General features: G+C 39.6%; 1 protein-coding gene and 1 long non-coding RNA gene across 2 annotated transcripts in view; both read right to left on the bottom strand.

The window, feature by feature from the left end:
• Nucleotides 1-9,822, bottom strand: part of LOC146438506 (uncharacterized) — a 28,385-nt gene extending 18,563 nt beyond the window's left edge. The window contains exons 1-2 of the long non-coding RNA XR_014851802.1: nucleotides 5,825-9,822; nucleotides 4,692-4,752 (exon numbers count right to left, since the gene is read on the bottom strand). This is a non-coding gene — a long non-coding RNA (uncharacterized LOC146438506). The remainder of the gene's footprint in view (nucleotides 1-4,691; nucleotides 4,753-5,824) is intronic.
• PPARGC1A (PPARG coactivator 1 alpha) overlaps nucleotides 1-12,622 on the bottom strand; it is a 368,032-nt gene that overhangs the window by 253,953 nt on the left and 101,457 nt on the right. The gene's annotated exons all lie outside the window — the stretch shown is intronic.

Below are 12,622 nucleotides of genomic sequence, written 5' to 3'. Positions count from 1 at the left end.
ATGATACCGTTTCATTTTAACCAGCTGTTCAAGATAAATTTTTCTCCTGACAATATGACTCAGAAAAAAACTCAATACTTAACATCCGAGTCGCCTAAAAAGTCAATCTAAATACACCTCATGACAAGTGACAACCTTGTCATGGTTGATTACACAACTTGTACCACAACCTTATGAGTTTATGGAGGCCCGTGAACTGATTAAGCTCACCTGGTCTAAAAAATGAGCTACAGAGAGCTCTCTTTTTGGTGCATTTATAACAAGAATCAAAGTGAAGAATTAAAATCTGGACCATGCAGACCTCCCCACTTTTCATTGGCAGTCAGCATGCAAGGCACTGGTGCATTTCAAGGTCTTGCAAAGTACAAGGTCTCATTAGATACAACATCCTTAATAACATAGCAGCAAGCCACTCTCAAGATTGTCTTTCACCCTGTATTCCAAATAGCAATTGAGAGCAGTCACGATGCCCTTGTTTCCTCTTGGGTGAGCAAAATGAATTGGACCTAGGGAAGGCTTCCTTCAGTGTAGACCCCTGACCATGACATTTTTTTACTGATGCCTTTTTACTATAACCTATGGCTCAGCTTTTTCCACAGTTGCTTAATTACTTCATTTCCCTTTCGACTCTGGACAGAAGTATTTATCAGACTGACGTCTGGCAGGGAGGTTGCAGTCTGCTCACTGGTTCTTATTTTTTTAAGAGATTAATGAAGTGCATCAACACTTGGAGCAGTGGTGGCTGCTTAGTAAAACATAAAACCATTGTGCAGGGGAATCTCCATTACCTTTTCATGCCTGCAATGGGCTGCAAGGACTTTACCATTCTTCTTTCCTTTTGCTCGCTTACTGCCTTATTTGAAGAAGTCAGTGGTTTCCTCTCCCTCCCTCTGTGCTGCCCCTTCTTTTGGCTCCACTGGCTAACGGAGCACCTGAGGATGCACCTGGCATAATTTTGTGGATAGTTGCTGGAGTGATTACCCCAGGCTCTGGTACACTGCCTGTCATGGGCAGTTTCAGTATCCAACATTTTCCCTATGAGAGAGGCTCAAGCACAACAATGAATTGATTCCGGTGAGCTCATGCAGTGTGTTTATGTTACAGATAAAGCCAGATGGCCAACAGTGGTCCTTCCAGGCATTACCATCACAGACCTACATGCAAATTTCCCTCTGAATTTGTTCATGTACTTCAAGGAGAGCATGAACCAAACCTTCAACAAAGAGATGACAGTGCCAGAAACCTGTAGCATTTTATCAACACAGATTTTTGCCCTTATCCTTTGCTGAATTCCTTTAACAAGCAGAAATTCCTGTGGATTAGCAGTGGAAGTGAAATGACTCCCTGACAAGAGGTCTGACAACAGGTCTTGTGCACTAAAACCCAGCACCAGGAACACTAACTGCTCCAGTAACGCTGAGCCAGCCCTCTCCACATCTCCAACTTTCTGCAGCCAGACTGCACCTCACTTCCTGATAATCAGTTGCATCCTGTCAGGTCTGGAATGAGGCCAAGATTCTTCTAAAGAATAAAGAGCAGTTAAAAGTTAGAAACAGAAATTTATAAAGTTCAGCAGCTGGATCACATTACGTGTTAAGCAGTCCCCAAGCCAGCACAAGAGGCTGCTTCCAGCCAGCTTCCCATGGTCAGCTCAATCAGGTAAAGATTTTTACTCCGCTGAGGAGCAAGTAGTGAATGCACACCGAGGTTATCAAATGATGTTCCGCTCTATGCTGTAATGCTGGTGCAATCCTCGTGAATAAAGCAAGCAGCTCTCTTACTTCAGGACTGATCACATAAAAAGGACTTACATCATGTGAACAGAGAATGTAGTGTTGTGTGATGTGGGGACTATTAATTTCAGGACCTTTTGGAATGTGACATTTCAGTACAGTACACTGAGACCATATCCTCCCAATACCACATGATCCAACGTCCTTTAGCTTTGCATCTCCCACCAATGGGATCACAGATTTTGCCTAAGAAAGTGTAATTCAAATCTTGTGTGTCTTTTCTCAGTCAAAATCCCTCTAAAATCTTGTGGCCAGAGTGATTGGTGAAGGTATGCTGAGTTACAGACAAGCTTTTGGACAAGAAGGAGCACATGTGGAAGGCATATGTTGTCCGTCTTTCATTTCAGACTGCACTGCACTTGCAGCAAACCATTTTATGGGGGTGTCACTTTACTAGAAATCTATGGGATGGTGATTGCCCCAATTAATCTTCCTGACTCTAGCATAGATTAACTTTTAAGATCAGTTCTCAATATAGGCAATTACAGTTCACCAATTAGGCAGTAACACACAACAGTGCACTTCTGAGCAGTTAAAGCACAGACCAGTATTACAAAGCACAGTCCTTCAGGACAACCAATTGCAACTGAACTATGAGCACAATTATCTTTTGCTTGATACTTATTATTGCTCCTATAAAAAAGAGTTTTGAAGTACAAATAAAGAGGCAGCTATACCTGTACCTTGATCAGACTTTGTGACTCATTCAGAGAAAAAGCCATAATAGCCTTTTCCATTACTGCAATATTGCAAAGATTAACATTACAGAACCAGAGTTTTGCCTGAAAAAAGAACTACGACAAGAAGCCTGTTATTGGTATACTATCACTGACAGCCAAAAGGAAAGCTCAAACAAATTTTGTAAATCCACTTCATAAAAACATGAAGAATGCCCAACTCATGTTCCTATACATGAAATCCATTTAGCTTTACCTCTACAGACTAACACAGCTGTAGTTCTAAGCCCTGGTACAAAATTTGCTTCCCAAAATACATCCCAGTAGTGACCACTGGGATTTAAATGATCTTTGAGGAATTCAGAGGGCAGGATAATAGCTACATTTTCACTCTTTAGATTTTACAAGAGGCCATCAGACAATCTCTCACTCCACATCCCCACCAAACCATACCAGCAGGACACAGCAAAGCTACCACACATTTTCTAATCCATCCTAAGGCTTGGTATTTCTGACACTGGACTTTGGAAAGCAACAGCTCAAAAAACATATTAGGGGGATGTCCCTAATAAGAAGATGGGGGAAAAAAAAGAAAATATACAGAGATGCAAATTGCATTGACTTCTTTACTCTTCTGGCTTTTTTTTTTCTTCAGCTGGTGCGGGAGTCTGCATAAACAGGAGCCAGTATACCATAGTGCTCCAGCAGCCTGATTATCATTACAAAACCTTCTCTCCTCTTTAGCACTGCATCCTCATATTAAAAATAATGTTCCTATGCTTAGCCTTCTTATTTTTAGTGTACTAGAAACGCATAATCTGTGAGCTGTATGTATATTCAAAAGCACTGTCAAATAAATTATTATGGCATGTGTACTTTTCCCTCCTTTTCTGATTTATAATGGATTTTAGCATTGTTAAAACTGCAGTTACTCTGTCTATAGTCTCATAATTCTTCTCTCAGTCAAACGAAACTACAGTCTTGCAATTTTTAAACCAAATTACTACTAAAATGTGTAGAAATATGAATTTTAATAAGACTTCTATGTTACAAACATTTTAGCTCAGAAATATTTGGAGTCAGTCTCTGAATAGGATTAGCTTCTGCATATTTTCTTTTAATTTTACATATAAATGAAATACAGAATCTCTCATCATAATTAAATTTGAACTATTCAAGATTATGACTGTGAAAGTACTCTACACGCACATCTACACAGATTACTCAAAAGTCAGTAGATTCTGTAGCCTACAAACAGAACATGCCAACCTCAAAGTCTTACAGATCTTCAAACCCTGACTTTCAGAAAAGCTAAAATACAAGCAAGGCAACTTCTGGGCCAGGGAGAAACTCAGAACACAAACTTTTGCTTGAAGGCTCAGGATTATGCACGTTGCGTGTCAGCAGGTAAACTAAAAGTATGCTGTTTTGATGGATTTTCAGATCATTAAATTAGTGATGATGATCTGACTGATTAAGATAAGCATAACTTGGGATTTTTCCTGCATCACTAAGGTCAGTAATAGATCTGCCATTGATTTTAATGAGATGAGGACTATGCCACTGATGAACTGCAATAAATGAAGGCAAGCCAATCAGAGTGGAAAGACACAAGAGCAGAAGCTTAAAGGGAACAAAAGGCTTGAAAGATAAATTGAAAGCAAAATCAGAAGCAACATTACTTGTCACCAATGGCATTACTTGTCACCAGTCTGCCCTGCAGATAACCAAAATAGTTGTTTATCCCAACACAGCACTTCATGTTTGCCTTTATGTGCATATGGTTAAACTCAAAAAGACATATATTTTCATAATGATTGTACATACCTGATTACTTGAACACTATTACAGCTCAGACGGCTTCATTTCATTCCTCCTAAATCAAATTCCTAGTTTTCCTCTTTTTCATTATGTATGTGTCTTATACAAAACAGCCCAAAACATCCTAAAAGCCAGATAATTCCTTCTGTCCTAAAATACATAAACTCCAAAAATGCTTCACACATTCAAATTCTAGAAGCTTCAAGGACTGCACCTCTGTGATTACCTTTCACAACACTGCCCAGCACTGGATCCAGATGTTTTTCTACTGTATCTGCTAGTGCTTGCAGTTAACAAACCAGTCTTGTACAGTGCAGAATTTCACATAAATGACTGTCCAAATGGAAGTACTGGAATAAAACTAGGATTATTGCTCCTGTCTTGCACGGACAATACTCACCTGAATAGAGACTATTTGGTCTAAGTGTCTGTCTCTGTTGTTCTAATTATTCAAGCTTCTGCTGTCATCAGCAATGGAAAATCAGGTTCTCAGAAAATTTCCACCCCTGAAAGTTACTCATTAGCTTGAATATAAGCTTCCAGCAAGTTCTGGGCTTAGCAAAAGACAGATGGAACCAACCCAAACAAACAGTAATGGGAGACAGAAGCTTTGTTTTAGAAAAGCAAAACATGGTTGCAAGATACTTCCTCATGCAAAAGGTGCATCTTAGGCAACCTCCTACAAGGCTTCCAAGTCTCTGCAGCAAATAATTTTCACCCAGATTGGGAAGTATCCCTGAAGGAGAATCCTGAGTAGTACATGATATATTTGTATCTAATAATAGTTACAGTGCCGAATTACGAGCTTCAACCACAGCAACTCCCGTATTGTGACAAGGAAATAAAGTTCCCTATTATGGAAATCCTATATTGTATTTAATTATGTAATTATATTTTATTGTATCAGTGAGTGGTTGGGCACAGCAGCAACTGCTGGGATTTCTGCAAATTAGGAGCACAAAATTCATTCTTTCCAACAGCTGATTATTTTTTATGATTCTATGGGGTTTTTCCTAAGCTATGGAAATTATTCTATTTTTGGCTTATGTCTCTTAAACACCCTCCAACAACAGTGATCCCCTCTCTTGACACCAAAATTCACAGGCACACAAAGAATTTCAGTTTAGCAAAGTCATCAGGCCAAATTAATCCCTAGTATACACTCTAATAATTTATGCAAATGCAGGGTGCCGATGTTTACATCTAAGTTGCATTTGACCCACACTAAACTACCACACCTGGGGTTTTGTTTCATTTTTTGTGCCAAGTCAAGTGTCCATTGCACTGCAGAGTGCTTGAATTCAGTGCCTGCACTCTGCAGAAAGTATACAATTTCTGAGCATCAGACACAAACTCCTACTGAACAAACTGGTATTACATGTTCATGCCCTAATGGCTGGCGAGTAGCACATGCCACCACCACAGTCCTCCCTGGGGCAGGCTTTTCCTGAAACTCCCTGACTTGAGCTCACACCTACCAGTGAGATGGTAAAAGAATGCAGGCAGATGAGCAGTACCTTCTCTTTACCCTACCTGCTGCACACACAGACACACTGCATTCTCCTCTGGCCAGCACTGACATGGCAGAAATGGGAAATTCATTTCAGCCAGGAACTTATCAGTAGCAGGGCACGTGGAAAGACAGAGATGTTAGAGCTGTTTGAATCCAGGATGGAAAATGGGAACTAGATCTGTGACATACAACCTACAGCAAGTATATGGAGCCCCACTTTATTCCACTTATGGAAAAGCTTCCTGTGACATCAGGGACAAGCACACGCTTCAGGGCCACAGGACAGCTACGGAAATATGATCTTATAATAAACATGCATACATTTATATACTTGCAAAATGCAAAACAAAATACTAACCTGGTAAAACAAAGTAAACACTAAATAATCTTTTATTCAATCTCTTTCTTCATGCCTTAGCATACAGTCTCTTTTATCACGAGAAAACAAAACATGAAATGCAAAATTGTTTATATATGCATATAACATACAGAGTCCTTTCTATTCCTGAAGTTCTTCATAAATGTGAACAGCAGTAGAGGGATGCAGAGAAACAGCGCTTCACAGGAAAAGTGTATCTTCGCAATGAGAGATACTGACCAGCTAGAGAAGATTGTGACCAGCATTTTCGGCTTGGAAATGAATGGGACACTCTTAATGCTCAGAAGCTGTGAAATCCTGGCAACTTGTTATGCGCTTCAGTGTGGCTACACAAGCTGATTTCAGTCACCCACCAGCTTTACCTTAGAGACCTTCCAAACACACAGTGTTTGGCCCTGTGCTCATTTGCTATATGTATTTTTTACTATTCCTGGGGATGAGTAAGATTCAAATGCTCAGTACTGTACTAATAAACACTATTTTCCTGTCAAATAATTTCCATTAAAAATACAGTACTATTAATTATTCTGTTTCTATCTCTCACCCCCTTTGTTCTAGAGTGAGCCTCACAATGAAATGCTTGACTTCTGTGCACCTTTTCACCACTGGCTGAATCACATTTACGCTGCTTAAAAAATTCATGTTAATCTGGACACACTCAGCCTATCAGATGGGCATGCTTTTCATTATAACAGCTTAACAATCACTCAAAATAACAAAAATAGCAACTTCATTTTACCTACCCAGATACAGATTTCATATAGCCATAACACATGTTCGGCTTGTATTTGACTTCAGCCCAGCATTCAGCAAGCAATTCACGTGCTTTTTTTTTTTTTTTTTTTTTGTTAAGCAATCTAGCAGTGCGTGCCTGGAGTTGCTTTTCTTTATCTACATGACATGATGGCATAGACAGAAATTACTGGATTAGGAAATTTTATTTCCTGAAATGAAGTTAGAGGGTCAGTGTCTAAAATGAGTCATTACAGATCTCTACTAGGAGATTAAATATTATCAACCAACTGAAAACCAATGATATAAAATATGTAATTATTCTGCAGTATGTGATTACAGTATATTCTTCACATCACTTATTTCCACTCTGTAAGCGCTACCAACCTTTTTACAAACTAAAAATTAGCAGAAGAGGTACCTAAACTAGAAAATATGCTACAAGAAGCAAACTCACAAGTTTCCATCTAGAGGTTTCTGGTGTCGAAAAGGGGGAGCATGTAAGGATCTTATTTAAAACTCTATGATTAAAATAAACAGGAAAAAAAAAGACATAATCAAGCCCTCAGTTCTCCTTCAAAGCAAAGCAGAAGAGCAGTTTCTCTATAAGAAAAAATTAAAATTCATATGCATTATCAGGAAAAGTAAAAAATACTAAATTACATGTGACAAGCCTTGTTATAACCCTATTTTGACATCAGCATTTCAATTAAATAGTCCCAATAACTTTGAAAAGCATCTTAAAATATAAGAAGGGGCATTATTTAATGTCAAGGAGATGAGACTCCGAACAGGAATGACAATGGAGCCTGACTACCTCTTAAAGTACACTGGCTGTGGACAGGCACTGCTGATACCATTTCAATGTTCAAAACTGGAATGGCTTACTCTGTTATGTAATTACTAACGTATGACAGACATGCAAAGAAATATGTAAGATCAGCTGTTTTTATCTCATGTCTCAGGCACTTCACTCATATCTCCGAACAGATTTATTATTTACTTGTCTGTTAATAAAACTAGCAGCTTTGCCAGTCAGTACTTTTTTCCCTAAGCTTTTGAACTCCGCTGAGATTTGGAGGCAATTAACATTCACCAGTAACAGAGCAATCAACACAGGGATATCTAATGGGACTGGACAGAATCCAAAAACAGGTATTAGGATAATAGTGAGTCACTGACATAAGGTTATGATGTTAATTTTGGAGGGGAGAGCAACAGTGAGTTTTCAATAGCAGTGTCTGTGATTGCTGTCACATTAACATAACATTCTTTTCTATATGGCTGTCTTCTGAATCTGAAACGTGTTTAAAACTGAAAGCAGCTGACAACACCGAGAATTAACTCTCTATTGCCTATTGCTAAAAAGCTTGCTCAACTAATTGCTTACACAGTGTTTTCCAGATGCTTTTCTTCAACAAACAAATAAAAATAATAATTTTAAAAACACTAAGAACTAACAGGAGCTGTGTATGGTTCATTTGTGACTGGTACATCAGAGAGAGATCTAGTAAATCCAAGCATCTATAGTTTAAAAAGCCAGGGATATTCCTGGAAGCAGCATGCATTCGAGGTGTGGCTGCTACCTAATCAGGTCTCTAAGCAGGTTTAAGATTCAAGTTGGATCCCATAAAAAGACTTGGGCACCAACAATTAGGCTTTGCAAGGCATACATTTTCAGAAAGCTGGTCCTAAAAGGGAATCTAAAACACAGGGGTAGATACATAGACCCCGGGGGCATATAGGAGCCAACTCTAAAGGAGTGTGAGAAGCCTCAGAATATCCATATCAAACACGTGGCCACATAACCAAAGAGGAAAGCCTAGTGCTGAGTATACTCAAAGCCTTATCCCCTTCCAAAACTCCTTGAAACAAGGCACCAGGTGGTTACTTCCATCCACAGCTCAGAACCTTCTCCTGAGCACAGTCACCTTCTCCTGTCCTCTCAACGCAACAGCAGCAGCAGCAGCTCCACACAGGACCATCTAGCAGAGGAGATATTCTCAGTAGCTGTGTTATGCCATACACTGATGGTAATGGCAACAGAAAGGTGGGACACCTGGATCCAAATCTTTTCCCAGAGTGAGAGCCCAGATTCAAGCATATGTCCCCTGTGACAGCATCACTGCCAGCAGGCCACAGGTGACATTGGTGATGGATGAGTACTTTTGTTTGGCAGGTGTGTCACTGGGGAGCTAGGCACCCAGGATTTGGAGAGTCAGGAACCACAATATAAAGGACAGTCTAATTTTGCAGCACCATGACTAGAGTAAGGGGCATTTCAGATGGGTACTGTTAGGATTAAGTGGCCTTGAAGAGGATTGACCAGGTTCAATCTGACTGCATGCATTTCACAGAAGTTAAAGGACAAAACCAAGAGGCCAAAACTAGCAGTATTAAGCAGAATTGTTATTTTTCACAGATTAGCAGGTCTGAGAAAAAGGCACTGTGCAAATGTAGCCTCTTCTAACAAACATATGGCATTTGCTATCAGCACCATATGTAGCTTCTGTACTTAGTGAAAGAGCATCCATTCTCGTAACATCTATGCTGTATTTATTAAGTTATGCTTTGCCTTCCATAAACATCCACTGTTTTTCCAATGTTATGTTCTCTATACAAAAGCCACTAGAATTTGCCAAGTAAAAGCTAATAAAAGAACGGAAAGGAACTCAGTGTTTGGCTTATAGGGTTCATTTCACTTCATCCTGCATCCAAATGAAGACATCAGGGGTGGGACACATCAGACATTTCACTCAGCCAGCAAACCAAAAGCAGCATATATAAACTAACTAAAATGACAAAAAAATTTAGCTTCTCACCATGAAAGGCTGGCACAATAGCATATAAAACATAAGGATTACACAGCTTTACTCTCCTAGTCTGAAGAATCATAGAAAAATTAAAGACATCTACATTGCATTAGACACAATTCCAATTGAAGTTGTCCATATTTTTTCAAAGGCTGAATGTGCAGCTAGTTCAGTGAAGGACTAGACTCCTAATGCTAAATGATAATGGGAATTAAGACCACTTATGGTTTTGGGAGTTGTGCTTTTATGGTGGCCTAAGCTCCACTGAAGACAACAGCCACATGACTTTCCTGCCTGTTTGAGGCTTGTAGAGATTTCATTCCCACTCCCAATACAGGAGAATGTCACTGCTTCTTCTCCAGCCCTACCACCTCAGATCACGTTGGACAAGAGGTAAGGCTTTTGCTTTTGCTTTTGCTGGAGCCCAGGAAATTGCCAGGCAGAATGACTCTTTTATGTGGAGCCATTTGCTATTAATACATACCCAGCCTTACAGGCAGGTTTTAGAGACTCCATCAGTCTTGCAGCAACCCCCATCTTCTTTCTTGGGAAACTGGGCGTAGTCTTATATAAAAACACCAGAATAACTTAGGCATGCAAAGCTGAAATTGTGTTGGGAACCCTTACATACTTGAGGACACCCTTCAGGTTCCACAGCATCCTGAATCCCACTGGTTACACCTCTTATGACAATTTTCACCACCTCACCCATATCTTATATTCTTTACCAAATATGTCCTTTCTTGACTGAAACTTGAGCAAGAGAAATTGCTCAGATTCCCGTTTATTATTCGCTGTTATTCCTATCTCTTTACTGATCTGCATATAATCCAAAAGTGGGGGTTAGTGTTTCACGCTTCTGTGTTCCTCCTTTCTCCAAAAGGGCATATCTATACTTAGAATTATTTTTTAATAGCTCTGTTTGCAGCCTCTCTTATGCACAAAACATGGCATTTAAACATAAATTATTCAATAAGTGTCCAGAAAATACTGACTATTGTCAGCCTTGGGGAAAAAAAGTCACTTTAAATATACTCTGTCTTAATACCCTTTCACTAGCATCTGCTGCTGGTCTGAGACGTGGTACTAGGTTTCAGAGACCTTTAATTCGCAGTATTGGCTATTATGTGCTTACATTAATCTCAACCACCAGCTTACCCAATACTGTGTTTTGAGCAGGGGCTCAAGCTGCTCCGAGTCAGGCTATTGCACAACAGGCCGCTTCCACAATTCTGGAGGGGAGAATGTGCAATTTTTATTTTCTTCACACAGTAAAAAGTAAAATAACTGCTCACTACCTATTTCTCTCTCTGCTGCAACAGTTAAATATTTTTCTACGACAGCCACAGGACTAGAAGATTAAAGAGCTAAGTGCAGCCATCCGATTCTTCAGCACGGTCCTGCCACACGTCTCAATCACTGGCTCCCCCAAAGCCACAGTGGTAGAGATTAAAGTGCTTCTGGTCCATGGTAATCCAATCAGAGCTAGAAGGGCTTTAATCTCTGCCATTCTGTAGACAAACATTTTGGCAAAATGCCTTCCTTACAGTATTCTGAATTCCACCTGGATTGCACTCTTGCTTTGACAGGGATTGGGCTCTGTAGGATTATCACCCCTACCCAGAAGGGTGACAATTCCTGCCTTTTCCCTCGGATTAAAAAAGAAGACACCCAGACACATATCCTTCTACACGCACAACAAACAGTTCCCAAGTTGTATACTAGGAAGCAATGAAAATTCTCTAGACAAAAGAAGATTGAGAGAATGCACTTTCTAATATAAACTGGGGACAAAGGGGTTTTTATTGTGCACAGTCCCAAAGGATTCAATGCTTAGGTCAATTTTCCCCTCCTGATACATGAAAGGAAACCACTATAACCCAGCTGTGTGGAGTGAGCCCATTTTTTATAAATGAGGTGACAACCAATTGAAATTCTGGAGCAAAACCAAGTCTCTCCAGCCCAGGGAATTTGCATTATGCCCAGAGGCTAGCACAAGACTGTTCAAATTCTGCCCTGTCATATAGATAGGATATGGCATGATCTTCCTTGAAATGTTAGATTTATGTACATCTGTTTGTGTCAACCACATTACTTATAAGCAGTGAAAGAAATTTTAGCCAGAAAGGCTGACACAGTCATCCTAAAAAAAAAACTGTTTAAAAAAAAAGAGGAAAAAAGGTATTTTTTCACTGGGATGGTGTTCTGCAGTATTGACTGTTTCACACTTTTTTTTTTCTTTCTTTTTTTTGGTGAGACTCACTGATGAGATAAAGGATTTTCACTACAACCTTAATACTCATATATTATCGCTACCTTCACATATCACTCCCTTGGACTTACGTCTGTTCAGTGAGTAGAAAGGGATCATCATGCCTGCTTCTAACTACAGAAAGAGAAGCATGGAATTAGCCTGTGGTTTTCATTAAAGAGCAAGGGAGGGTATCTGGAGAGGGAGTCGGTAGGGGGCAAGAAAAAAAGGGGAAAAAAAGAGAGAGAAAGAGAGGTGAAGCAATATTATTCTAAAGTCAATGTATAAATCTTTAGCTGTACAACTCCCACTTGCATTAAAGGGATTTGCACAGCTAAAACCTCATGCATCAAGTTGACAATATGGCCATAAAGATGTGAAATCTGAAGGGGGGGTTGTTATGGTTTGGGATTTCTTAAATTTATTTATTTGGAAAATAGGTTTTTAAATTTTTACAACAAAAATTTAAAGCAGAAAGAACAACAAGATTCCATTAAGCCCACACAGTTGGGGCCTGGACACCTAAAAGGATTTTTTCCATCTGGCAACTATGTGTCCCACCTGCTCTCTAATAATGAGCTATTTGCAACATTTGGGCTAAATCTACAGGATAAATGAGGGGTTAAAATGTCCTCATAGTCCC

This window comes from Lichenostomus cassidix, chromosome 4 (assembly GCF_008360975.1).
Source record: "Lichenostomus cassidix isolate B80296 chromosome 4, HeHo_3.0, whole genome shotgun sequence".
NCBI classification, from domain to species: Eukaryota; Metazoa; Chordata; class Aves; order Passeriformes; family Meliphagidae; genus Lichenostomus; species Lichenostomus cassidix.
Note: the sequence above shows the minus strand (reverse complement) of the source record. Positions and strands in the feature narration are given on the sequence as shown.